Source organism: Hyla sarda, chromosome 3 (genome assembly GCF_029499605.1).
Source record: "Hyla sarda isolate aHylSar1 chromosome 3, aHylSar1.hap1, whole genome shotgun sequence".
NCBI classification, from domain to species: Eukaryota; Metazoa; Chordata; class Amphibia; order Anura; family Hylidae; genus Hyla; species Hyla sarda.
Window position 1 is genome coordinate 328175315 of NC_079191.1, and position 24902 is coordinate 328200216.

A 24902-nucleotide genomic window follows, 5' to 3' on the forward strand; every position below is an offset into this window, starting at 1 on the left:
TGCAACAGCTGGAGGCACACTGGTTGGAAAACCTTGAGTTAGGTTCTATGACCCTTGACCGCTAGGCGGTCACTGAGACCCTAAATTTCCCACCCAATATAAAACTTAACGTTTAATGAGCCAAGATTAAAATAACCTCACACATATTGATCCATAATGCATTGATTGGCATGACACTGCATGCTATAGAAGTGAATTGAAAAAATAGACTGTGGCTGCAGTCCACAGTCTATAGTGTGAGACAATTAAAAATCTAACACATTGCCCGCCCGCCCGACGTTTCGCCACAGGCTGTGGCTTTATCAAGGGCTAAGAGGCAAATGGCGTGCAAACAAGCCTTGCAGGGGTTTAAATAACCTCCTGTCTCTAACGTCATTAGAACATGTCACTTCCTGTATTAACATGACATCTCATTGGTTACAATCACATGCAAACTAATGATTGACCGCTTCCTGGCCAATAGAATTTGGACCAGGATGCATCTTGCTATATTCGTTTGATTGACAGCATCCTTGACCAACCAGCTGAGACCAATCAAGCTTCTGAACTCCTCATTGGTGCCGGAAGCTGTACACGTATGTGCGCCAACGGTCCTGCGCTAACTGATAGCTTCCCGAACCTACGATATGAACGCATGCGCAGTACGAATGCGCAGAAGAACGTGCGCGAGTACTTAGTCATATACAGCCACTGCTGGGAGGCTGCGCGACAGACATATGCGCCGGTACTTAGCCGATTTGGCATGTGATTCACACATGGCTGTTGTGATAGAGCTGTAATACACAATATAACCACTCATGTGAACAACGACTGCATAGCAAGTAATAACTAATTCGAGAACACTAATTAGGTTACTATCTGGTAATATAGGGCGACCAACCTAGCAACGTAGGTATAGTATCAAGTAAAAATATATTATTCATAATACCGCTGAATTAGTGTAATCGATAGTAAAAAAGGGGGGAGCAAATACTCATCTGTTCTACATAGATATAGTCATAATTAATATCATCAACGGAAGTAATTCATAAATAGGATTAATAAAGGCTTATAGCGGCTCTTCTATATAGTACCAATTGTAATAAGTGATTCCTGTCCTACAAGAAGGCTGCATAGGTGAAGCCTTCATTCAGTCCATTTGGGCTTTGGGATTTTAATCTCCAAATCCATCGGGCTTCTTCTTGAAGCAGTCTGGTGTTAAGATTGCCACGTCTCGGACCCAGTTTGCACTGGGTAATGCCACAGAAACGTAATTCAAAGGGAGCATCATTGTGTACAGTCCTCATATGCCTAGCAATTGGCGTATCTTGATAGGTGTTAATAGTACTCATGTGTTTTGAAATACGTCTACGCAATTGTTGGACTGTCTTTCCTACATAGATTTTAGGACAATTGCATGTGGCTAGGTACACTACCCCCATCGTTTGACAGGTGATGAAGTCCATAATTTGATATTTCCGATTGTCAATCGGATTAGAGAATTCTTTTGTACGTGGCATAAATTTGCAAAAATTGCACCGTCCACATGGATGTGATCCTTGGATTGATGATTTCAACCAACTGGATGCAGACTCCTCTGCATAAAAACTCCTAACTATTTGATTTTGAATATTAGGTCCTCTACGATAGGTTATGGAAGGGTGAGTAGAGATCACCTCCCTAAGGTCATTGTCCACCTGTAAAATAGACCAATATTTCCTAAGTATATTCATGATTTTTTGATTGTGTTGATCAAAAGTTCCGATACACCTAATGATCTTTTGGCCACTGTTGTCTTTAGCCAATTTATGATCACGTAATAATTCAGATCTCGGAGTCGCCCTAGCTCTGGCGAAGGCCTTGTGAAGGACTTTCTTAGGATAACCTCTATTGGTGAAGCGTCTATACAGGAGATCACATTCTTCTTGAAATTTAAGAGGATCAGAGCAATTCCTTTTGGCTCGTAGATATTGACTGATTGGGATACCTTTCTTCAATGGTACAGGATGATGACTTTTCCAATTAAGAAAACTATTGGTTGACGTAGGTTTACGATATATGGAAGTGTGAATGTGACCAAGTGAATCAATAGTGATAGTGAGGTCAAGAAAATGATGAAATTTATCGTGAATTTCAGAAGTAAAGTGCATATTAATATGATTAGTGTTCAGTGCTTGAACAAAGGATTGAAATAATTGTGTAGTGCTGTCCCAAAAAATCAATATATCATCTATATAACGACCCCAAAATAAAATGTGAGAATTGAATTCTTGAAAAGTGTCAGAGAAAACGTGAGTGTCTTCCCACCACCCTAAGAATAAATTAGAATAATTCGGTGCACAAGGAGTGCCCATAGCAGTGCCCTTCAACTGAAAATAAAAGTGCCTATCGAAAAGGAAAAAATTGTGAGTAAGTAGAAAACGTAATAGGGTCAAAACAAATTTGTTGTGTGCTGTATACTGAAGACCTTTAGTAGTTAAAAAATGTTGTACAGCATGAAGTCCCTGTTCATGTTGGATGTTTGTATAAAGAGATTCCACATCCAAACTAGCTATAAGAGTACCTGGAGGGAATGTGATCTCCTGTAATTTCTTCACAGTATCCTTGGTATCCTTAATAAAGGACGGAAGAGAGGAAACAAAAGGGGTCAAGAACTGATCTACATAGTGACTGATATTTTGTGTAATATTGTCACACCCTGAAACAATGGGTCTGCCAGGGATAGGGGAACTCCGTTTGTGCACCTTGGGAAGAGCGTAGAAGGTGGCTATTGTTGGCGATGGATTAAAGAGATATTTAAATTCTTCTTCTGTTATCAATTGGTCTATTCTTGCCTCTTGTAAAATTGTACGTAAATTCTGATTAAACTCCTGAAGTGGGTTATGGTCAAGTTTACGATATGTATCTTTATCATTCAACAGTCTCATCACCATAGCCTTATAATAACTTTTATCCATCAGGACAATGTTTCCTCCTTTATCAGAGGGTTTGCAAACAATCTCATTATTTTGTTGTATTTCATCAAGTGCTCGGATTTCTTCCGTAGATAAGTTAGATGGAATATGGGGAGTCCTTGATCTTAGGGAACTGATCTCGTGTGTAACCATCTTAACGAAAGTATCAATATTAGAGTATTGTGACAAGGATGGTGTAAAACTTGACTTGGGTTTGAGATTAGAGAAGGGAGCTTCAACTGAGACAATTCCTGTCTCACTTTCTTCTTCTAGCTGTTCTAGCATAGTAACAACTTGCTGATCCTGTTGTCTGTTCACAGCAGGATTGGTAGCAAGATTTTTAGCAAGATTTTTGTGAAATTTGTGCAGAGCGAGCTTCCTGCCAAATAAATTTATATCTTTAGTCCAAGTAAAAATATTGCAAGGTGGTGTAGGGGTAAATGATAACCCCTTTTGTAATACGGACAAATGATGTTCATTCAGAACTAGGGATGACAGGTTACAAATTTGCAATTGGTCACTGGTAGCATCAGTTATTATCTGGGAATTGGATTGTATCCCCATTTGTCGCGATCCCTCAATTGGACGCCTGGTTCTAAAAAAGGATGAGGAGGATTCTGTGGTAGTCCTCCCATATGGGTAATCGTTGGAATGCCAGGTGCCCGTGGGGGAGCTGTTGTTACTATAGGACCAGGTATCACTGGGGTCATATGTACCTCTGCAGGATTGGGTATAGCAGAGGATAAAAATCCATGTGAGTGCATGGAGGGATGACCACCTCCTTGAGTAATATGAGGTGGGCATGGTTGTGAATAGCCTTGTGGTCTAGGGGTATTCTCAGATTTAAAAGTACCAGTATTTTTTCTGTATGGTTGACATCTCTTATTGCTCCTAGATCTTGATCTAGGGTGAAACCTCTTAGGGCCACTCTGGACGTTAGTACTATCCTCAGTACCTGAGTATTCAGAATCCGAAACGTCGGGCGGGCGGGCAATGTGTTAGATTTTTAATTGTCTCACACTATAGACTGTGGACTGCAGCCACAGTCTATTTTTTCAATTCACTTCTATAGCATGCAGTGTCATGCCAATCAATGCATTATGGATCAATATGTGTGAGGTTATTTTAATCTTGGCTCATTAAACGTTAAGTTTTATATTGGGTGGGAAATTTAGGGTCTCAGTGACCGCCTAGCGGTCAAATGTTAATAATATTGGATTTACCCTCCACTCATAGGTCCCTTTTGTTGCATTAGGTTCTATGACCCAACTCAGTATTTTCCAACCAGTGTGCCTCCAGCTGTTGCAAAACTACAACTCCCAGCATGTACTGAGTGCGGAAGGGAATGCTGGGAGATGTAGTTATGCAACGGCTGGAGGCACGCAAGTACAACCCCCAGCATGCCAAGACAGCCTTATGCTGTTCCTGAATGCTGGGGGTTGTAGTTTTGCAAGATTTAGAGGGGTTCAGGTTGTAAATCACTGTCCATTGGTCTCAAAACTGTGGCCCTCCAGATGTTGCAAAGCTACAACTCGCAGCATGCCCAGACAGCAAACTGCTGTCTGGGCATGCTGAGAGTTGTAGTTTTGCAACATCTGGAGGGCTACAGTTTGAGACCACTTAGTGATCTACAACCTGAACCCCTCTAAATATTGCAAAACTACAAATCCCAGCATGCCCACACAGCAAACAGCTGTCTGGGCATGCTGGGAGTTGTAGTTTTGCAACATCTGGAGGGCCACGGTTTAGAGACCACTGTAAACTGTGGCCCTCCGGATTTTGCTAGGCAACAACTCACCTAGCAGGACCCGGATGTATTGCTGCCGCCGCCGCCGCACGTGGGGGATCCCTGCATGGAGGATCGCGCTCCGGGATCCGGGATCCAGGTAAGGGACCTTCGGCACCGACCTTCCCTGGACAGTTCCCCCGTTTTGCCCGGACACCGATAGGTGGTCAAAGCGGGGAAACCGATCTTTAACACCCCTTCCCCGGTCTGCTATCAGTCGGTCGCTCAGCCTACCAATAGCAGGGATAGGAGGGTGGCACCGCTGCCACCAAACTCCTATCCCTTCAGGGGGATCGTGGGTGTCTCGGACACCCCCGATCCCTCTTACTTTCCGGGTCACCGGGTCACCAGTGACCCGTATGACCTGGAATCGCGCAGTTCGCAGGTCTGAATTGACCTGCGATTTGCGCCCATCGCAGTCATGGGGGGGGTCTCAGGACCCCCCTCGGCGATGTGCCGGGATGCCTGCTGTTAGATAACCGCTACCGGTGACGCGGCGCTCCCAGAACCGCGCGCCAAGTGACACTTTGCGGCGCCGTACATGTACGTCGCTCGTCGTGAAGGGTTAAAGCTCTGGCATTAGTGCGCCCTAGGGGACGGTGACACGTGTGCTGGAGCAGAGAGGCAGAGGCAGGGGCAGGAGAAGAACCAGGTGAGTGACGGGCTGGGATTCGCATGCGGGCACGTCCCGTTCTCCACCTGACCATTGGACTGAGGGTGGTAGGCCAAGGAGAAGTCCAGATTGATGTCCAGACAGTTACAAAGGACTCGCCAGAACTTAGAGACAAACTGCACCCCATTATCCGAAATGATATGCTGAGGAAGACCATGTAAGCGAAAGACATGCAACAAGAAGTACTTCGCCAGCTGTGGGGCAGAAGGTAGAGGTATGAAATGAGTCATCTTGGAAAAGTGATCTATAACGACGTGTTATTATGAGATGGTGGCAAATCGGTGATGAAATCCATGGCGATATGGGACCAGGGAGTCTCCGGAATGGGTAAAGGCTGTAAGAGTTCTGCAGGTCTCTGTCGAGGAGTTTTGTCATGGGCACAAGTTCCAAAGGAATGAACAAAATCAGAAACATTGTGTTCAAGATTGGGCCACCAGTAGTGCGGGGAGATTAGAAGTAGAGTCTTGCGTATACCAGGATGTCAAGGAAGAATTACCCCATTTCATTACCTTGCGACTCAATCTGGCGGGCACAAAGGATTTTCCCAGAGGAACTTGCTGAATTTTAGCAGGAGCAGCAGGAATCTAACGGTCAGGAGGAATAATATGCCTAGGCATGGAGTCTAAACCAATGACATCAGAGGACCTGGAGAGAGCATCTGTCCTGATGTTCTTATCTCTTGGACGGAAGTGGATGAAGAAGTTGAACCTAGAAAAGAACAGTGACCACCTTGCCTGGCGGGGGTTCAATGCTGAGCAGACTGAAGATATAGAAGATTCTTATGGTCGGAGTAGATGTTGACTGGATGAGAAGAACCTTCCAATAAATGTCGCCATTCATCCAAAGCCAGGAGAGAATGTCTTGGAGAAGAACCCACAAGTTTCAGTCTTGCCCTTGGTGTTTTTCTGAGTAGGAACGGTACCTGCTCCAATAGATGAGGGATCAACCTCCAAAGCAAAGGGCCTCTCCGGATCTGGTCTTGCAAGCACAGGAGCAGAGGCAAATGCAGACTTTAAACAGGAGAAGGCCTCTTCAGCCTCTTTTGGCCAAAACTTAGGATTAGAAGTCTTCTTAGTGAGAGCCACAATTGGAGCAACCAAGGACGAAAAATGTGGGATAAATTGTTGATAATAGTTAGTGAATCCCAGAAAGCGTTGAATAGCACGTAGGCCCGAAGGACGAGGTCAATCCAATACTGCAAACATTTTATCTGGATCCATCTGCAGGCCCCGATGAGAGACAATGTAGCCAAGGAACGGAAGACTAGACTTCTCGAATGGGCATTTCTCCAGTTTGGCCTAGAGATGATTCTTCCGTAGTCGAACCAGACGGACATGAGTACAATGTTTCTCTAAGTTGGAAGAGAAGATCAGGATGTCATCTAGGTATACGACAACACAGGTGTAGAGAACATCATGGAAGATATCATTGACAAACTCTTGAAAAATGGCTGGAGCATTGCAGAGACCAAAAGGCATTACGAGATACTCAAAAGGTCCATCACGAGTATTAAAGGCCATTTTCCATTCATTTCCCTTGCGGATACGAATGAGGTTATACGCTCCACGTAAGTCCAACTAGGAGAAGGCCTTGGCACCACGTAGACAGTCAAAAAGTTCTGAGATAAGAGGTAGTGGGTAACGGTTCTTGACCATGATTTTTTTTAACTCCCCTGTAGTCAATGCATGAACGGAGTGAGCCATCCTTCTTCCCTACAAAGAAGAAACCAGCTCCAGCAGGAGAAGAGTACTTACGGATAAATCCCTTTAGGAAATTCTTCTGGATATACTCAGCCATAGCTTTGGTCTCATGAACGGATAGAGTGCATATCCTTCCCCGAGGAGGATTGGTACCAGGCAGAAGATCTATAGGGCAGTCATAAGGGCGATGTGGAGGCAGAGACTCAGCCTGTTTCTTGCAGAATACGTCAGAGAAATCTTGGTAAGGTGGTGGCAGGCCAGATAAAGGAGGAAGACGAGAAAACACTTTAGACTGAACTGATTGGAGGCAAAGATTTTGACAGGATTGTCCCCAGCAAATAATTTCTCCAGTTCTCCAATCCAGTTGCAGAGAATGGTGTTGCAGCCAAGGAAGGCCAAGAAGAATCTCTGAAGTACAGTGTGGCAGAACATAGAATTCAATCTTTTCTTTATGCAATACTCACACTTGCATGAGGAGAGATTCTGTACGGAAGTGAACCATACAGTGCAGATTTTGGCCATTAACAGAGGAGATGAAAAAGAGCTTGGCAAGCCGAGTGAGGGGAAGATGATACTTGTGGACCAAAGAAGCATCAATAAGGTCACCTGCTGATCCAGAATTCAAAAATGCTGTAGCGCTGAAGGAAGACTTGGCTCAAGCGAAGACTTGTACAGAAAGTTAAGCGTGGAGAGGTAGTACCCTCTCCCACGTACCCTAGGTGCGGGCATTTTCCGGACAATGTGGGCGAACTGTAAAGTCATGGAGGAAGTGCTCCAGGCTAGCAAAATACAAGCACAAATTCTTACTGCGTCGTCGTGACCTCTCCTGTTGCGTAAGACGAGAACGATCCACTTGCATAGCCTCTTCGGCAAGAGGCGCAGGAAACTGAAGAGTTGGATGCTGAAATATGGGTGCCAGGCGAGAATATCTTCGTGTTCGGGCAGGTTTCCTCTCTAAGCGCAGTTCCTCCTGTCACTAAGCAAAACGCACATCAATGCGTGTGGCCAAGTGGATAAGTTCAGTCAAAGAAGATGGAGGATCACGTCCTGCAAGAGCATCTTTAATCCTGCTTGACAGTCCCTTTTTGAATGTGGCACACAAGGCCTCATCATTCCACGCCAGTTCTGAGGCTAGAGTTCGGAATTGAACCACGTAGTCACCAATGGAAGAATTCCCTTGACAGAGGTTCTCAGCAGAAGAGGCATGTGGGGGTTCCTCAAATACATTGCGAAATTCTGCCAAAAAAGCCGGCAAATTGGCGGATACCGGATCACCACGGTCCCAAAGGGGTGTAGCCCAGGCCAGGGCTTTTCCGGACAGTAGACTAATGACAAAGGCCACCTTCGCACGTTCTGTCAGAAAGTGCATGTAACACTGTGTAGCAAAGCCTCTGCATAACTTGGAATCACCATCATACTTAGAAGGTAAAGGCAAACGTAGCTGAGAGCAAGAAGACACTGCAGGAACTGGTGGTGGGAGAGGGCCAGGTTGCGGTACCTGCTGCTGTTGTTGCTGCAAGGCCAATAGCTGTTGCATCATAGACAGTTGGGTAAGTTGCTGTGCCTGTTGCACCAATTGCTGAGACTGGGGTACATCAAACGGAGGGAAGATCCACAACTTCAGGCAGGGGTCCCTCAGCGGGATCCATCACTCACGTTTCAGAAGACAGGAACACCGGTGAATGTGGATCCGCTGGACCTGTGTGGCAGATGACTCGGACCGACCAGGGAGCAGAGTCTAAGGTGCCATTGGTTTTCACCAGAGCCTGCCGCAAAGCAGGATGGACTTGCTGCGGCAGGCGGCACCCAGGTCGCACCCCTATCACGGCTTGACAACACAGGAGTCTGAAGAATTCGAGGCAGAGGAGGAATAAGGCAACTCTTGGTCAGTATAGCAGAAGGTCAGGGCAGGCAGCACAGTAGCGTAGTCAGGAACTCAGCAAATGGTCAGTAGGCAGGCGGCAAAGGAGCAAGGTCAGGTTGCGGAGCAAGGGTATGATACACGGCAAGGCAATACACAGGAATGCTTTCTCTTAGGCTCTAGGGCAACAAAGATCCGGCAGGGAAGTGTGGGAGGTGGAGGAATTTATCAATGAGCCACAGGTGTTACTGCACTAATGGGTGCAATGGCCCTTTAAATCTTAAAGCTCCGGCGCTCACGCCTTAGGGGGCGGGGACATGCGCGCCGGAGCAGAGAGGCAGAGGCAGGGGCAGGAAAAGAACCAGGTGAGTGACAGGCTGGGATTCACATGCGGGCGCATCCCGTGATGCGAATCCCAGCCCCGCCGGCAGCAGCAGGTAACGGGACCCTGCGCTCACGGCCAGCGTGTGCAGCTGGAGCACATAACGTAACAAGTTCTTGTGTATGGGGGATCAGAAGAGATACCCATATGCCTACAGCTATCTTATGTGTATGGCTACTTTAAGGCCTACTTGCTGCCAACTAGCAGCTATAATAGATCTCAGTGTCACTGGCAAGGGAAAAAGAGGATGATAGATCTGCAACTGTGTAATTAATTGAAATATCAGGGGAGAGTTAGGTGCTAGTCTGCACTGTGTACAAGAAATCTCAAGCACATATTTACAGACGTGGTCGTGATCACAGACATATAGAAGTGCTAGTTAGACCCATTCACATCTGGCTTACATGACAGGGGTTATTAAGAGAGAACATGTGGTCATTTCCAACAATAAGGCTATGTACCAGTCCCTAGGTGCAACATTAGGGATTAACCAAGTCCAGCATATTTGAGGATAACGGTACATGACTGAACGATAGCAGTAAAGTATAACATAACTTTTGTAATGGTGCATACATTTAACTTGAATGCAGCAAGTTAATACTGATTACATCAGCTCTCTTCTTGCCCAAGGGATCAAAGATGTCCATGGTAACCTTAGATAAAACCTCTACCACCCAGCTCTCAGGTAAGCCTTTGATGTAGATGTTGTTCCAGTCATGTCTTTTAGGGACGTGTCCTGTTTTCATATGATAAGTGCTGAGAGATAAGGAGCCCAGTGCCCCAGAGAGGGAAACTCATTCTTAGCATTTCATTTCTAAGTTCTCCACTCTTTGGCCAGTTTGTTGGAGTTGACCACCTTGAGGGAGTCTCTCCTCGGTAATACTTAGCTAAGCTGTCACACTAAGCCAAACTATCCAGATCCCCTACATTTTTTTAAAAGCCTTTTTAGCTGCCATATTGGTATGGAAGAAAGGCTTCTTTTCTATCAAAATGCCCTTCTCCCTATTAACTTTTTTTCTCTATTTACAGAGCCATGTGAAGGCTTGTTTTTTGTAAAATCAACTGTACTTTATATTGACTTATGCTATTAACATACAATGTATTCAGAGACAAAAATAAACAATATTTGTGGGGTGAAAGTAAAATTAAATAATACACAATTCAGCAATTTTTGGGGGATTTCATTATTATATTGTTTGGGTTAGTGCAATTACAGTAATACACAAGTTATGTAGTTTTTGCTTTGTTTAAAGAAATATTCCAAGATTTTTTTTTATTGACTATGCTAAAGGGGCTGTACAATTAGTGTAGTTTAAAATATAGTGTCTGTACCTGTGTTCGTTGGTGGTCTCACAATTCAATGTTTATTTTTAACAGCATACAAAATGAGTGTTGTCAGTTTTCCCAAGTTTCAGTGCGGCCCGAGACCTTAGATCACTAGTCAGGGGAGTGGGGGGGGGGGGGGGGGAGATCAATTCCTCAGGGAATTGTAGTTTTGCAACAGCTGGAGGCACCTTGGTTAGAAAACACTGGTCTGTTGTTTACAACACAGATTGGTAGGGAGCTCATGTGTGCTTCAATGGGGGGCTGATGTATGAGAGGGAGATAAGTGACTTCACACTTTCAAACAAGGGATCATGGGACTTGTAGTTGGAGGGAGGGAACTGGAACAGGAAATAGCCATTTCACAAAAAAATAGCAGCAATGTTATGGTGAACACAGCTCATTTATCCCCAAGACAAGCACAGATACTTCCTAAGCATGTACATTACTGTCCGGCAGCTAAGTGCTAAAGACACTATGTGGTGGACAACCCCTTTATTTACAAAAGCTTTGCATTGTGACCTGTAATTTTAATCCGTGTGATTTTTGGAAGGATTCATTTGGGAGGAAAGCGGTTGGGGAGGAAAGCGCTCTTGGTTCTGGATGTTACAGAACCCCCCCCCCCTCTTAGGTCTCCCCTCTTTTTGAGGTTCAAATAGTCCATTGCTATGTGAGACCAGGGAGTTTCCGTAATAGGCAAAGGCTGTAAGAGACTTGCAGGCTTTTGCCAGAGGAATTTTGTCACAGACACAGGTAACACAGGAATGTACAAAATCTGGGACATCGCGTTCAAGGTGCGGCCACCAGTAATGCCAGGAGATTAGTTGAAGTGAAGTGAAGTGAAGTGACCAGCCAGCAAAGAAGAATGTCCTCAATTCAAGACTTTACGTCTCAGTTGAATAGGCACAAAGGGCTTCCGAGGGGGAACTTGCTGAAGATCGGTAGGAGCTGCAGAGATGAATCGCTCAGGAGGAATATGCCTTGGCGTGGAGTCCAATCCTACAACATCAGAAGACCTGGAAAGGCATAGGCTCTGATGTTCTTGTAAGCGGGGCGGAAATGAATGAAGAAATTGAATCTGGAAAAGAAAAAAACCCATCTAGCCTGGCAAGGGTTAATTCGCTGAGCAGACTGGAGATATAGGAGATTATTATGGTTCAAATAAATACAGACCGGATGAGAAGAACCTTATAATAAATGTTGCCACTCTTCCAAGGCGAGCTTAATAGCTAGGATTTCTCAATCTCCAATAGAGTAGTTCCTCTCTGCAGGCGAGAAAGTCTTAGAAAAGAAATCACAGGTTACAATTTTGCCCTAGGAGTTTTTCTGGGTAAGTATGGCACCGGCTCCTACGGATGAAGCATCTACCTCCAAAGCAAAGGGTTTCTCAGGATCGGGTCTTGAAAGCGCGGGAGCAAAGGCAAATGCTGACTTTAAGTGAGTGAAGGCCTCTTCTGCCTCAGGAAGCCAAGTCTTGGGGTTAGAGTTCTTCTTAGTGAGAGCCACAATCGGAGCAACTAAGGAAGAGAAATGTGGAATGAACTGACGATAAAAATTGGCAAATCCCAAAATGCATTGAATAGTCCATAGACCAGTAGGACGAGGCCAAACCAATCCGTAGTCAGCTTGTCAGGATCCATCTGTAGGTTCTCTTGAATATATTTTGCCAAGGCTTGAGTCTCTGGAACAGATAATGGATTGATACTTCCTCGAGGAGGCGTGGTTCCAGGCTGTAAGTCAATGGGGTAGTAGTAGGGACGATGCGGTGGAAGGGTCTCAGTCTTGATTTGGAAAAGGCAGACCAGACATAGGCGGTGATGAAGAGACAGCTTTAGGCTGGATAGTCAGAAAACTGTGATTTGGGCAAAACTGTCCCCAGTGTGTGATTTCACTAGATTTCCAGTCAAGTTGCGGAAAATGGCTAGCCTGCTTATATATTCTCCATCACCACCTTTATGAACTTTTATGCACCTTAAAAACTGTCCTATCCGCTATTGGCAGCGCTGCAGCACCTTTATTTACGGACCACTGTGAGATCGCCCCCGCGATCCAACACGAGGACGCCAGAAATAGTATCTCCTGCCCGTGACCCAGAACCAGGTCGGCCAGACGCACATCCGTGCCAGCCTGCACCAGCACTTTAAGGACCACACTACAAGCAAGTCTACTCACCTGTTCTCACCAACGACCGGACGTCACTCCGTGCCAATGCCGAACGCTGCGAGATAGCCGGCTACAAATCGTGAGTATCGAACATAACTATTTGCGGACTGCAGGTACTACGAATAATACCACACTGTATTACTGCTTCGTCAACAGTGACACCATTGCTGGTTACATTGCCTATGGAACTAACTATAACAAACACTGCATTGCTCCGTAAGCTGCCATTTGAATATAAGATCTACTATTGTTGGACTACCTTGTTTGATACTCAATAGGACTATATGTATTTAAGAGGTGGATGATATAATTTTTTCTACATTGAATATATTTATTTTTTTACTAATATCCTATTGTACTTCACATCTGGTGCAAGGGCCCTGCCCAGATGTGTTAGGCTGAATTATCATTTATGCACATTTTTACTCTATCTTAGAATAAATAATAATTTTTAAATACTAATTTATTATAGATTCAGGTTTATTTATTCATATTTACAGTGGTATATTAATTATACATTTTTACTGTTCTATTTTCTATATCTATTTATTCTTTCCTTTTTTCTTTATCTTTTCATCTTCCACTGCCCCTTGAGGATTGTTTTTTGTATGTGATGGTATTTATTTATTAATATTTATTATTACATACAATAATTCATTTTCTACATAAGTTGTGGAAAATGGCGTTGAAGCCAAGGAAGACCAAGAAGAGACTCCGAAGTACAATGAGGAAGCACAAATAATTCAATCTTTGGCTTATGCAAGTGTCCCACTTGAATGGCGAGAGGTTCTGTGCAGAATAGCACTGTAGAGTTCAGGTTTTGTCCATTAACAGAGGTAATATACAAAGGCTTAGGAAGGCGAGTCACAGGAAGAAGATGTTTATGGACCAAGGAGGCATCTATGAAGTCGCCAGCAGAACCTGAGTCTAAAAATGCCTAAGGGGAGAACGAAGTCTTGGCAGGAATATAGACTTAAACTGGAATGGTCAAATGAGGAGAGGTAGTATTCACGTGTCCTAGGTGCGAGCGTTTCCGGACGCTTGTGGACGTATAGAACAGTCTTTGAGAAAGTGCTCTGGACTGGCACAATATAGGCACAAATTCGGGATCTGTCGGGATCTTTCCAGCTGCGTTAAGCGAGAGCAGTCCACTTGCATAGCCTCTTCGGCTAGTGTACGAACCGTGTAGTCGCCAACGGAGGAATTCCCTTGGCTGAGGTTCAGAAGAGCCATCTAGGCTCAGGAGACTCGTGTTGGTTCTTCAAATACACTGCGAAATTCTGCTAGGAAGGCCGGCAGATTAGAGGAAACCGGATTATTACAATCCCAGAGAAAAGTAGCCCAGGCCAGGGCTTTTCCGGACAATAGACTGACCACCAACGCCACCTTAGCTCATTCTGTCGGGAACTGATCCACCATGAGCTCCAGATACTGTGTCATGAAGCCTCTACACAACTTTGGATCACTGTCATACTTTGTGGGTAAGGGTAAACGAAGCTTGGATCAGGAAGGAACTGCAGGAAAAGGTAGATAGACTGGAGCAGGTTGCGGCTTCTGCTAGATGGCTAGAAGCTATTGCATCATGGCAGACAATTGACTAAATTTTTGCGTCTGACAGGCTAACTGCTGTAAATGTAGAACCACGATGGAAGAAAGGTCGGTAATTTCAGTCAGAGGTACCTCAGCAGGATCAATGGCCGTATCTTACTGTAAGACTCACGGCAATAAGCAGTAGCACACAGGGTGGTAGTGGATCCACTGGACCTGTGTGGCTGATGACACGGGCCCCGCCAGGGAGCAGGGTCTAAGGTGCCGCTGGTTTTCACCAGAGCCCACCGCAAAGTGGGATGGTCTTGCTGCGGCTGGCAGCACCCAGGTCGCTACCCCTGACATGATTCGACCACACAGGCGGCTGTAAAATATATGAGGCAAAGTCGGGATACAGGAAAGTCAGGGTCTGGATAGCAGAAGATCAGGGCTGGCACAGGCACAGGTGCGAAGTCAAGAACATAGCAGGAGGTCTATAGGCAGGCAGCACAGAAGCAAGGTCAGGTCATGGGACAATGGGGTCTGGGACACAGAAAGGCAAGGCAAAGGAAATATTTCTCTCAGGCACAAGGGCAACAGAGGGCAGAGGTGAGTGACAGACTGGGATTTGCATGCGGGCGCGTCCCGCAATGCAAATCCTGGCCCTGCCGGCAGGGAAGGAGCGCACTCACGGCCAGCGTGCTGGACGTTACAATTGTATATTCATTATTGGTTTTATAAAGGAAGAGGATCTGCTGACAAAGTGATGAGCCAATGATTTATGAGCATAAAACTCAACAGTTTGATATTAGCTGGATGAGGTTATGGCAGTGTGAAACAGACGAAGAGGAAAAGGAGACTGTAGGGAAGATGCCACTTGTAAGTCACTGATATTACTGTGTATTCTGCTTTTCTGTGTCCCATCAGTGCTGTAGTCATTTCTAAGTCCTGCAGTGATGAAGGATGAAACAAAAATTCCTAAAATACCCTTATTACTGCTGGGTGTTTCGCATAGTAATAACATCTTTCATGTGTTTCCCTTACTTACCAATTGGTATACTTAACTTTTACAGTAAAAATAATTTTCCATGATGTGCTACACCACAGGCAAACATTTTTAATCCCACTCCTGAGTACAGCTTTATACACTTAAAGGAGCACTGCAGCCTTAGACAACATATCCCCTATTCTCAGGATAGGGGATAACTGTCTGATTGCGGACGGTCACTGAGACCCCCGCGATCTCCTGTATGGAGTTCTGCAGTGGCTCTCCCCATGCAGGAGGAGTGTCGGCCGCAGCATGACGCCGCGGCTGACACACCCCTTCCATGTATCTCTATGGGAGAGGCACAGATGCAGCGTTCGTGGATCCCCGCCTCTCCCATAGAGCTGAATGGAGGGGACATGTGAGGTCGACGACACAAGCATTAGCTGTGCAGAGCCGCAGCAGTTCTGGGTCCCTGTACAAGAGTTTGCAGGGGGTCCATGCGGTCTGACCCCCCCCCCCCCTCCCCCGCGATTAGACACTTATTTAAAGGAATTAAAATATAACATGTAAACAATGGATCTGTTAAATTCAGCACTATAAGGGTGTCCCGTTACCTCACCAACAGGGGGTTAACACAGATCATAAATTCTATGTGCTACACCAATGCAGTGAGAAGCATACCGGCATGTATGCCAACAATATAAATTAAATATTCCCACAGTGGGTCACAATGGTATCCATCCTAAAGTCTATTCCTAACTCTTCTCACAAATTCTTATTGATGGTAGTAAGTGACGAGTTACAACTCACCCATACAGTGGTGCTGTATTCTGGACCCCCTAGCACGCTTTCACTCCTTCCTCAGGGATCTCCCGATTACAGCTGCCTGCCTTCCTGCCTGCTTTGGCCACCTGGCTCAGCCACAGCTTCATTTAGCTTCTTTGATGTCAGGATCTTCTATGTTAAGCAGCAATGCCTTATGCATTGGTTCTTATTATGTGGCCCACACAGAGACCATTGTCACTTAAGTCATTACACTTGCTGGGCTGGGCACTCTGCATCTGGCCCAGATAGTGTAGGGCCAAATCTAAATTGGTCATTAAATCTAAAACCAATTTGGCAGCCAATTCAGCCAAAACCTCCTGAAATGAATCTCAGGAGTTTTATCCATTACTGGCTGCTAATGTCTTTGTGGCAAATACTACAGAACTTTTGCAGAGATCATGTGAGGTCTATGCCTTGACAGGTACGAGCTGTTTTGGTGGCACAAGGGGGAGCTACAAATTTTTTGGCAGGTGGCTTAATTCATGGGCAGCACAGTCATGATTTTTCCCGCTATCCCGCTTATCCTTACCTCTGTCCCACTTTCAGGGCTGGACTGGCCTACCAGGATACTGCATGCCTTGCAGGCCACAGTAGCACCTGATGCTTGGTCACCCGACACCAAACATTGTCACAAGTGTGATACCCACTGCCACTGTGTGTTGGGTACATGTGTGGGTACAGTCACTGCTACCGTCCCCTAGGAGTCTCTGTGAAGACGCTGTGCTTCACTGTGTTCTGCTGAGAGGACCAGGGAACTGGGCAGAGTAAGAGGAGCCCCAAAGTTTCAGGCCCGTGTAATCTTCAGTTCCAGCTTTGCAGGCCAGGCTGGGCAATACAGATGCCAAGCAAGGTAACAATATGACACCAAGTGAGCTCTGTGCATCCTATAGTTGCCTCAGCAACTGTACCAACCAGTGTGGCCTGTGTCCTACACACAGCTGTGGTAGCTTGGGGGCGTTGGGTATATGGGAGTATAGCTGTGCGGTTACTAAGGGTGCTTCCTTAACCCTTTCTATTTTTGACGCCTGGGTGAGAGCTATTCTTTGCTTGTTCTACCACCACAATTCCCAAAAGCGATAGGGAGATAGGAAATAATTGATTGTCCACAACCGGAGATTTGCAGAAACTTGTCGGAACTTTTACTGAAGATTTTAGGCAATAATGAACAGGAACAGTCCATACAACAGAGTCTATTAGAGCTTGACAAGTGGTTGGGACCTTGTGAGTCTATTGAGCTTAGGAAGGTAATTGTTGCGGTGATCCACTGGATTTAGGGGTTTAGATTCGGTCCAGTAATCACGCTAGCTTTAGCGGGGGTTGAGATTTTAACTCACGGTTTAGGTTATGCTGAGGCCGGCAGGTTTCTGGCCTAGCTTGTCTTTGAAAGTTGCGCAGATCCGTCCTGCTAGTCTGGCATCCACGAGAGCAGCAACCCAAGAGAGCGATCATTGGCTACAGCTCTCTTATATGGGCAGGGGCTGGACTAAAGCTCACTGTTCCATACAACTGTCAATCTCCTGTATAGAGAGTTATGGGTAAACATGTGACCCAAGGACCTCCAAAGGTCCTCCAACATACCATAGAGGAACTAACATGGTCACATGACTGAAGGTCCTGCGACGCTAACAAAGTAAGTAGACTAATGTACACTATATTAAATAGACACATTATTAAATACAAACATAATTGCATTATGAGATTAGAAAAGGACGAGGCGACTAGGGACCCTACCTGAATGTAGTAACTCTGACTTTGGGGACCACCATACAAGGTACGGTATGCAATACAGGACCGGGATACCACACAGCGTGGCGTACTGCTGTGATCAATTTATCTGAACAGGAAATTACAATCTTTATCAGAAATATCCTGTACCTATGTTACAATATAAAAACCCATATTAATTTAAAGGGGCGGATTTATTAAGACTGGGAACTCACATGCTTATTTAAATAAACCCCTTGCCAACACACAAGCACGTTGGATTTATGTAGAGGCGCTTGTAAATCTCGGCACATTGGAGGCTGCTGCTTTATCACTGAAATCTAGCTAGCAAACGTAAACAGTAGTAAACTCGGCGGACTGGGTGGCCACACCCCTTCCATGTAAAACCCCGCCCTGTCCACTCGGCATGTGCATAGAGGGGAAACCTTTCATGTACTGATTTAATAAATGTGCCCTAAAAATCAACAAAATAGAGTTATCTCTGGGGTTTATTCCCTTCAAACATAAGGTAGGCCAGAAATTTCTGATAACAGATAATAATAGAGGACAACAGTGTACAGTGGTCCCTCAAGTTACAATATTAATTGGTTCCAGGACGACCATTGTATGTTGAAACCATCGTATGTTGAGACCATAACTCTATGGAAACCTGGTAATTGGTTCTGAAGCCCCCAAAATATCATCCAAAAATAGGAAAAAGTGAGGATTAAAGAAAAATAAGTAGATAACTAATATAGATAAAGCAAATCCTTACATATAAAGGTAAGAAAGATCTGCTGGGAGCTGTAATCACTGTATATGTCAGTGTTTCCCAGCAGGGAGCCTCCAGCTGTTGCAAAACTACAACTCCCAGCATGCCCGGACAGCCTTTGGCTGTCCGGGCATGCTGGGAGTTGTAGTTTTGCAACAGCTGGAGGCAACCTCTTTGGGAAACACTGGTCTATGTAGAGGACAGAAGCTTCTTCAGGGTCCTGTACAGAACACGTAATGTCCTAAAAAAAAAAGTAAAATGGAGCCGCCCTCACCTGATGCCCAAAGGAGCAGGTAACCGTGGTACAGGTAAAGAGTACAGAACATTTAATACCTCCCTGTACTGTAGGGGGCGCTACCAGACACCAGTCAGTGCATGGACAGGGGTTTTACCAGTGAAATATCCAGTAGTTTAGTTTCCAGTTAGTAGTAATTTCTGGCAGCGGCAGGGTTAGTAGTAGTTTCTGGCAGTGATAGGGTGAGTTTCTGGCAGCGGCAGGGTTAGTAGTAGTTTCTGGCAGTGATAGGGTGAGTTGCTGGCAGTGGCAGGGTTAGTAGTAGTTTCTGGCAGCGGCAGGGTTAGTAGTAGTTTCTGGCAGTGGTAGGGTGAGTTTCTGGCAGCGACAGGGTTAGTAGTAGTTTCTGGCAGTGAAAGGGTGAGTTTCTGGCAGCGGCAGGGTTAGTAGTAGTTTCTGGCAGCGTCAGGGTTAGTAGTAGTTTCTGGCAGTGGTAGGGTGAGTTTCTGGCAGCGACAGGGTTAGTAGTAGTTTCTGGCAGTGATAGGGTGAGTTTCTGGCAGCGGCAGGGTTAGTAGTAGTTTCTGGCAGTGGTAGGTTGAGTTTCTGGCAGCGACAGGGTTAGTAGTGGTTTCTGGCAGTGATAGGGTGAGTTTCTGGCAGGGTTAGTAGTAGTTTCTGGCAGCGGCAGGGTTAGTAGTAGTTTCTGGCAGGGTTAGTAGTAGTTTCTGGCAGTGGCAGTGTTAGTAGTAGTTTCTGGCAGTGGTAGGGTGAGTTTCTGGCAGCGGCAGAGTTAGTAGTGGTTTCTGGCAGTGGCAGGGTGAGTTTCTGGCATTGGCAGGGTTAGTAGTGGTTTCTGGCAGTGATAGGGTGAGTTTCTGGCAGCGGCAGGGTTAGTAGTTTCTGGCAGTGATAGGGTGAGTTTCTGGCAGCGGCAGGGTTAGTAGTAGTTTCTGGCAGTGATAGGGTGAGTTTCTGGCAGCGGCAGGGTTAGTAGTAGTTTCTGTCAGTGATAGGGTGAGTTTCTGGCAGCGGCAGGGTTAGTAGTAGTTTCTGGCAGTGATAGGGTGAGTTTCTGGCAGGGTTAGTAGTAGTTTCTGGCAGTGATAGGGTGAGTTTCTGGCAGGGTTAGTAGTAGTTTCTGGCAGTGATAGGGTGAGTTTCTGGCAGGGTTAGTAGTAGTTTCTGGCAGTGATAGGGTGAGTTTCTGGCAGCGGCAGGGTTAGTAGTAGTTTCTGGCAGTGATAGGGTGAATTTCTGGCAGCGGCAGGGTTAGTAGTAGTTTCTGGCAGTGATAGGGTGAGTTTCTGGCAGCGGCAGGGTTAGTAGTAGTTTCTGGCAGCGGCAGGGTTATTAGTAGTTTCTGGCAGTGATAGGGTGAGTTTCTGGCAGCGGCAGGGTTAGTAGTAGTTTCTGGCAGTGATAGGGTGAGTTTCTGGCAGCGGCAGGGTTAGTAGTGGTTTCTGGCAGTTATAGGGTGAGTTTCTGGCATCGGCAGGGTTAGTAGTAGTTTCTGGCAGTTATAGGGTGAGTTTCTGGCATCGGCAGGGTTAGTAGTAGTTTCTGGCAGTGATAGGGTGAGTTTCTGGCAGCGGCAGGGTTATTAGTAGTTTCTGGCAGTGATAGGGTGAGTTTCTGGCAGCGGCAGGGTTATTAGTAGTTTCTGGCAGTTATAGGGTGAGTTTCTGGCATCGGCAGGGTTAGTAGTAGTTTCTGGCAGTGATAGGGTGAGTTTCTGGCCGCGGCAGGGTTAGTAGTGGTTTCTGGCAGTGATAGGGTGAGTTTCTGGCAGCGGCAGGGTTAGTAGTGGTTTCTGGCAGTGATAGGGTGAGTTTCTGGCAGCGGCAGGGTGACTCATTTCTTTGTCACTGTTCACATGTATCCCTTCTCTGGTCCAGTGTTCTGGATACAGTACAGCTCCCCCCACAGACCCCTCCAGTGACGATCGTGCAGCAGCGCAGGGTTTGAATGGGAGAGGATGTGTAGAGATGGTTGTAACCTTCTAGCAGTGGATGTTCTGCTGCTCCCCTGCTGCTCGGACGCGCAGGCGCAGAAGGTAACTGGTCCTCTCCCCCCCCCCCCCCCCCCCCCTCCCTTGGCTTCTCTCTCACACTCTATCACTCCCTCTATCTTCTATGCTTCTCTCTTTTCTCTCTTCCTCTATTTTTGCCGGCTGGGTGCTGAAGTTAGGCGGATGGCAACAATACATCTCGGCTAGAGAGCAGAAGAGCCTCCCCCGGACAGCTCCGAGCAGGCAGCAGCTGCAGCAGCCGCCGTCCCCAGGCAGTGGTAAGAGCCCGGTGTATTCTCCTCCACCTTTCCCATCACTTCTCCATCTACACATGACAGAAATCCCAGCACATCCGCTAAGTGCACGGGAACCCGGCGGAAAGGCGGCAAATGGCAGCATGTAATGGTGTACTGCAGTGTTATTCTAATAGCCCATTATGCTGGCTGGAATAGACAGGTATCTGCACTGCTGCCCATCCTCCCGCATTCATTGTTATGTGTGTAGTGTGTAGTGTATAGTGTGGATCCATTGGGACATCTTTCCTGTGCATTTGTCTGGTAGTGCAGTAGCTGCATTTGCCTTTCTAGCATCACCATCAGAAGCAGCAGCTAGGAATGGATGAAGAGTAGATACCAGCAGCAGCTGCAACAGATCTGGGAGGGGAGAGAGAGGGGGTTCAGAATCCCCATCATCAGGAAACATTATCAAAACGTGAGAACTGGAGGCGGTGGAGGTGGATGAGGAGGAGAGGGGAGAAGAAGCAGGGAAGGGAGGCGGGGATCTAGGAGGAAAATGTACAAAATGATGGTATGTGTGTGTGATATCGGTCCGTCTCTTTCTATACATCCATATATTGGACGGGTACACTAGAAGACTAAAAGGATTTCCTCCTCCTTTGACTGACATTGTAACTAGAAGGCGATCGATAATCCGTATATGCAGCGCTCTGACGGTGAATTAAGGTCATTGTCGATTTCCTAGAGTATCCCAGTGAGCCAGGGAGGAGAGATGTATAGTATTTATGTCTTCTGTAATGCATTGCAATTAAAGGGAAGGAACGCCCACTGGATCCACGAGACCATGTTGGCAAATCCCTGTATGATCATTGCACATTGAGCATCCAGTATGTAAATATTGATAGATGTTTTGTAATGACACAGTGATTTGTGTTATATGTACGACGCTTCCTCTTCAGGAATGAGCTCTAGAGCGACTCTTCCTCCACCATAGAGGTCTGATACATTCAAACAGTGCTTTCATTCCAGGCGAGCTTTTTTTTTTTTTTTTTTACATTTTTTTTAAAAAAAATTTTTAATCAGGGGTACATTAGATACATGAATAAATAGTAATGAATAAATAGTATTTTTGGGGGGCTGATCTTGGGGTTTGTACATAGATCTGTTGTAAAGATCAGGATGACATTCATTAACTATGACATTTAAACTATGTACATATACATGTATACTTAGAGCCCAGGGATATTAGGATGGCGAAGCCTTCAGGGCATAAGTATACTGTATTATGGCATCTATGATACTGAATATTAAGGGTAAGTATATTTGCAGTTAGTACATAGTGTGAGACAGCCAACGATCAGCGCATCCGTTTCTCCCATTATATTCTATGAGAGAGCAAATTGGACAAAACCAGCAGAATGGCGACTTTAGCAGATCGGTTCTCTCGTCTGTCTGAGTAGATTTTGGAATGTTCCGGCAGCTGAATATAATGTAAATATCCTTAGAAGTTAATAGGATTGGCTGAATAAACCGTGACACAGAAAATGTCCTACTTTTACGGGAATCTGTCATCTGTCAGCCCCATTAAATAGGGAGCGTTTTAATAATCCTTAAAGTAATAGCCCTCAGTGGGTGTGACTGCCCAGGTGCCATCCATTAGCTTTCTGTATGTTAATGACAATATCCTCTAGTCCAATTGACCAGGAGACGCCATGTGGTTGTCACACAGGTGCCAAGTAGGGCTGGGCGGTATGACCAGATGTGTGTATGACGGTATTTTTTAAACTTTTGGCGGTTCCACGGTATATAACGGTATTTCCTCCTCCCCCCTCCAAATTAATTATCAGCCCAGCACTGCTCCCATCGGGGTAAATACTCACATGTCACCCACAAGCGCTGCCCTCCTCGTGCGGTTTGTTACGGCCGCCGGCGCTGACACCCCATACTGTGCGGTATCCCTATGCCCGGGCTGCAAAAGGTAAGCAAAATAAACTAACACATGTTCCGACGTCAGCCCTACGCTGGGGACGGGAATGTCGGACAGCCGTCAGCCTATCACCGGCCGCAGCGATGATAGGCTGAGCCCACTGTCATGTAAGGAGCTCTGGCCGGCTTCTTACATGACAATGTGCTCAGCCTATCACCGGCCGAGGCGGAACATCACTGCGGCCGGTGATAGGCTGACGGCTGTCCGACGTTCACGTCCCCAGGAAGCAGGTGAGGCCGGTACCGGACCAACGGGTGGTGAGTTAAAGTTTATTTTGTTTATTTTTTGCAGCCCGGGCATAGTGATACCACACAGTATAGAGAAGAGGTCTTCAACCTGCGGACCTCCAGATATTGCAAAACTACAACTCCCAGCATGCCCGGACAGCCAACGGCTGTCCGGGCATGCTGAAAGTTGTAGTTTTGCAACATCTGGAGGTCCGCAGGTTGAAGACCACTGGTATAGTGTCAGTGCCGGCGGCCGCAACAAACAGGAGGAAGAGGAGGACAGTGCTTGCGGGTGACATATGTGAGTATTTACCCCGATGGGGACAGCGCAGCGCTGGGCTAATAATTAATTGGGGGGGGGGGGCAGAACAGCGCTCGCAGGTCGCATAGGATTAGTTCCCCGATGTGGGGACAGCACAGCGCTGGGCTGATTCATTCAATCCTGAGGGGGAGGGGCCAAACCGGTATTGTGGTATGGGTTAAAATTCATATTGTGCAGCACAAAAATTTCGGTATTCGGTATGAACCGGTATACCGCCCAGCCCTAGTGCCAAGGTACTGTAACAAGTATAGAGAATACTTGGGAGCAGCTCTATGAACCATTGAGCATGTGCAACAGTACCATCTGAAGCAGATTACTGTAAAGGGGTACTCCGGAGGGGGAAAAGCCTGGTGCAAGAAAGTTATACAGACTTTCATTTAAAAATCTTAAAGGGGAACTCCGGTGGAAACAAGTGGAAAACAAATGTTTTCAAAACAACTGCCAGAAAGTTAAACAGATTTGTAAATTACTTCTATTTCAAAATCTTAACCCTTCACGTACTTATCAGCTGCTGTATACTACAGAGAAATTTGTGAAGTTCTTTCCAGTCTGACCACAGTGCTCCCTGCTGACACCTCTGTCCAGATTAGAAGCAAATCCCCATAGAAAACCTCTCCTGCTCTGGACAGTTCCTGACAATGACAGAGGTGTCAGCAGATAGCAATGTGATCAGACTGGAAAGAACGTCACACATTTCTCTATAGTATATCTGTTGTATACAGCATCTGATAAGTACTGGAAGGGTCATGATTTTTTAATAGAAATAATTAAAAATCTGTTTAACTTTGTGGCACCAGTTGATTTAAAACTTTTTTTCCACCAGAGTTCCCCTTTAAAGGAGAACTCCAGTCTAAACTAACTTATCTTATATCCTGTGGCTGATCGCAGAGGGTCCGATCGCTGACATATCCAGGATGGGACCCCGGCTGTTAATAAGGAGCTCTATTCATTTCTATGGGAGCGCCGATGATGTACTCAGGTCTTTTTGGTGTTCTCATAGAAATAAATGGAGCGCGTGCCGTCTGCATCATGCGCTCCTCACTGAGAGCTGGGTCCCGTTTCGGAGATGGGGGGAGGGGTTGCTGTGGTGCACTGGGAACCTCACTAGCCCCTTGGTGCACTCTTATGTACGCCCAGCTTGGTCCTGACCAACACCTTCTTCATAAATGTTTACAGCTGCGCATGCACGTGGTGGTTCATAAACTCTTATGCTGTTGGGATGCTAGATCTGTTGTAGTTGTGTAACT

At 46.0% G+C, this 24902-nt stretch overlaps 1 protein-coding gene across 4 annotated transcripts in view; it reads left to right on the plus strand.

Annotated features, from left to right (window-relative positions):
- The first annotated feature begins 20881 nt into the window (after positions 1 to 20881).
- RGS17 (regulator of G protein signaling 17) overlaps positions 20882 to 24902 on the plus strand; it is a 162160-nt gene continuing 158139 nt past the window's right edge. Inside the window, exons 1-2 of one of the 4 annotated variants that reach the window (XM_056567264.1) lie at positions 20882 to 20928; positions 21059 to 21161. The gene's annotated coding sequence lies outside the window, so the exon portion shown is untranslated. Of the gene's footprint in view, positions 20929 to 20974; positions 21162 to 21320; positions 21340 to 21670; positions 21691 to 24902 lie in introns of those variants that run through there. The other 3 variants (XM_056567263.1, XM_056567262.1, XM_056567265.1) reach the window with 3 other exon arrangements.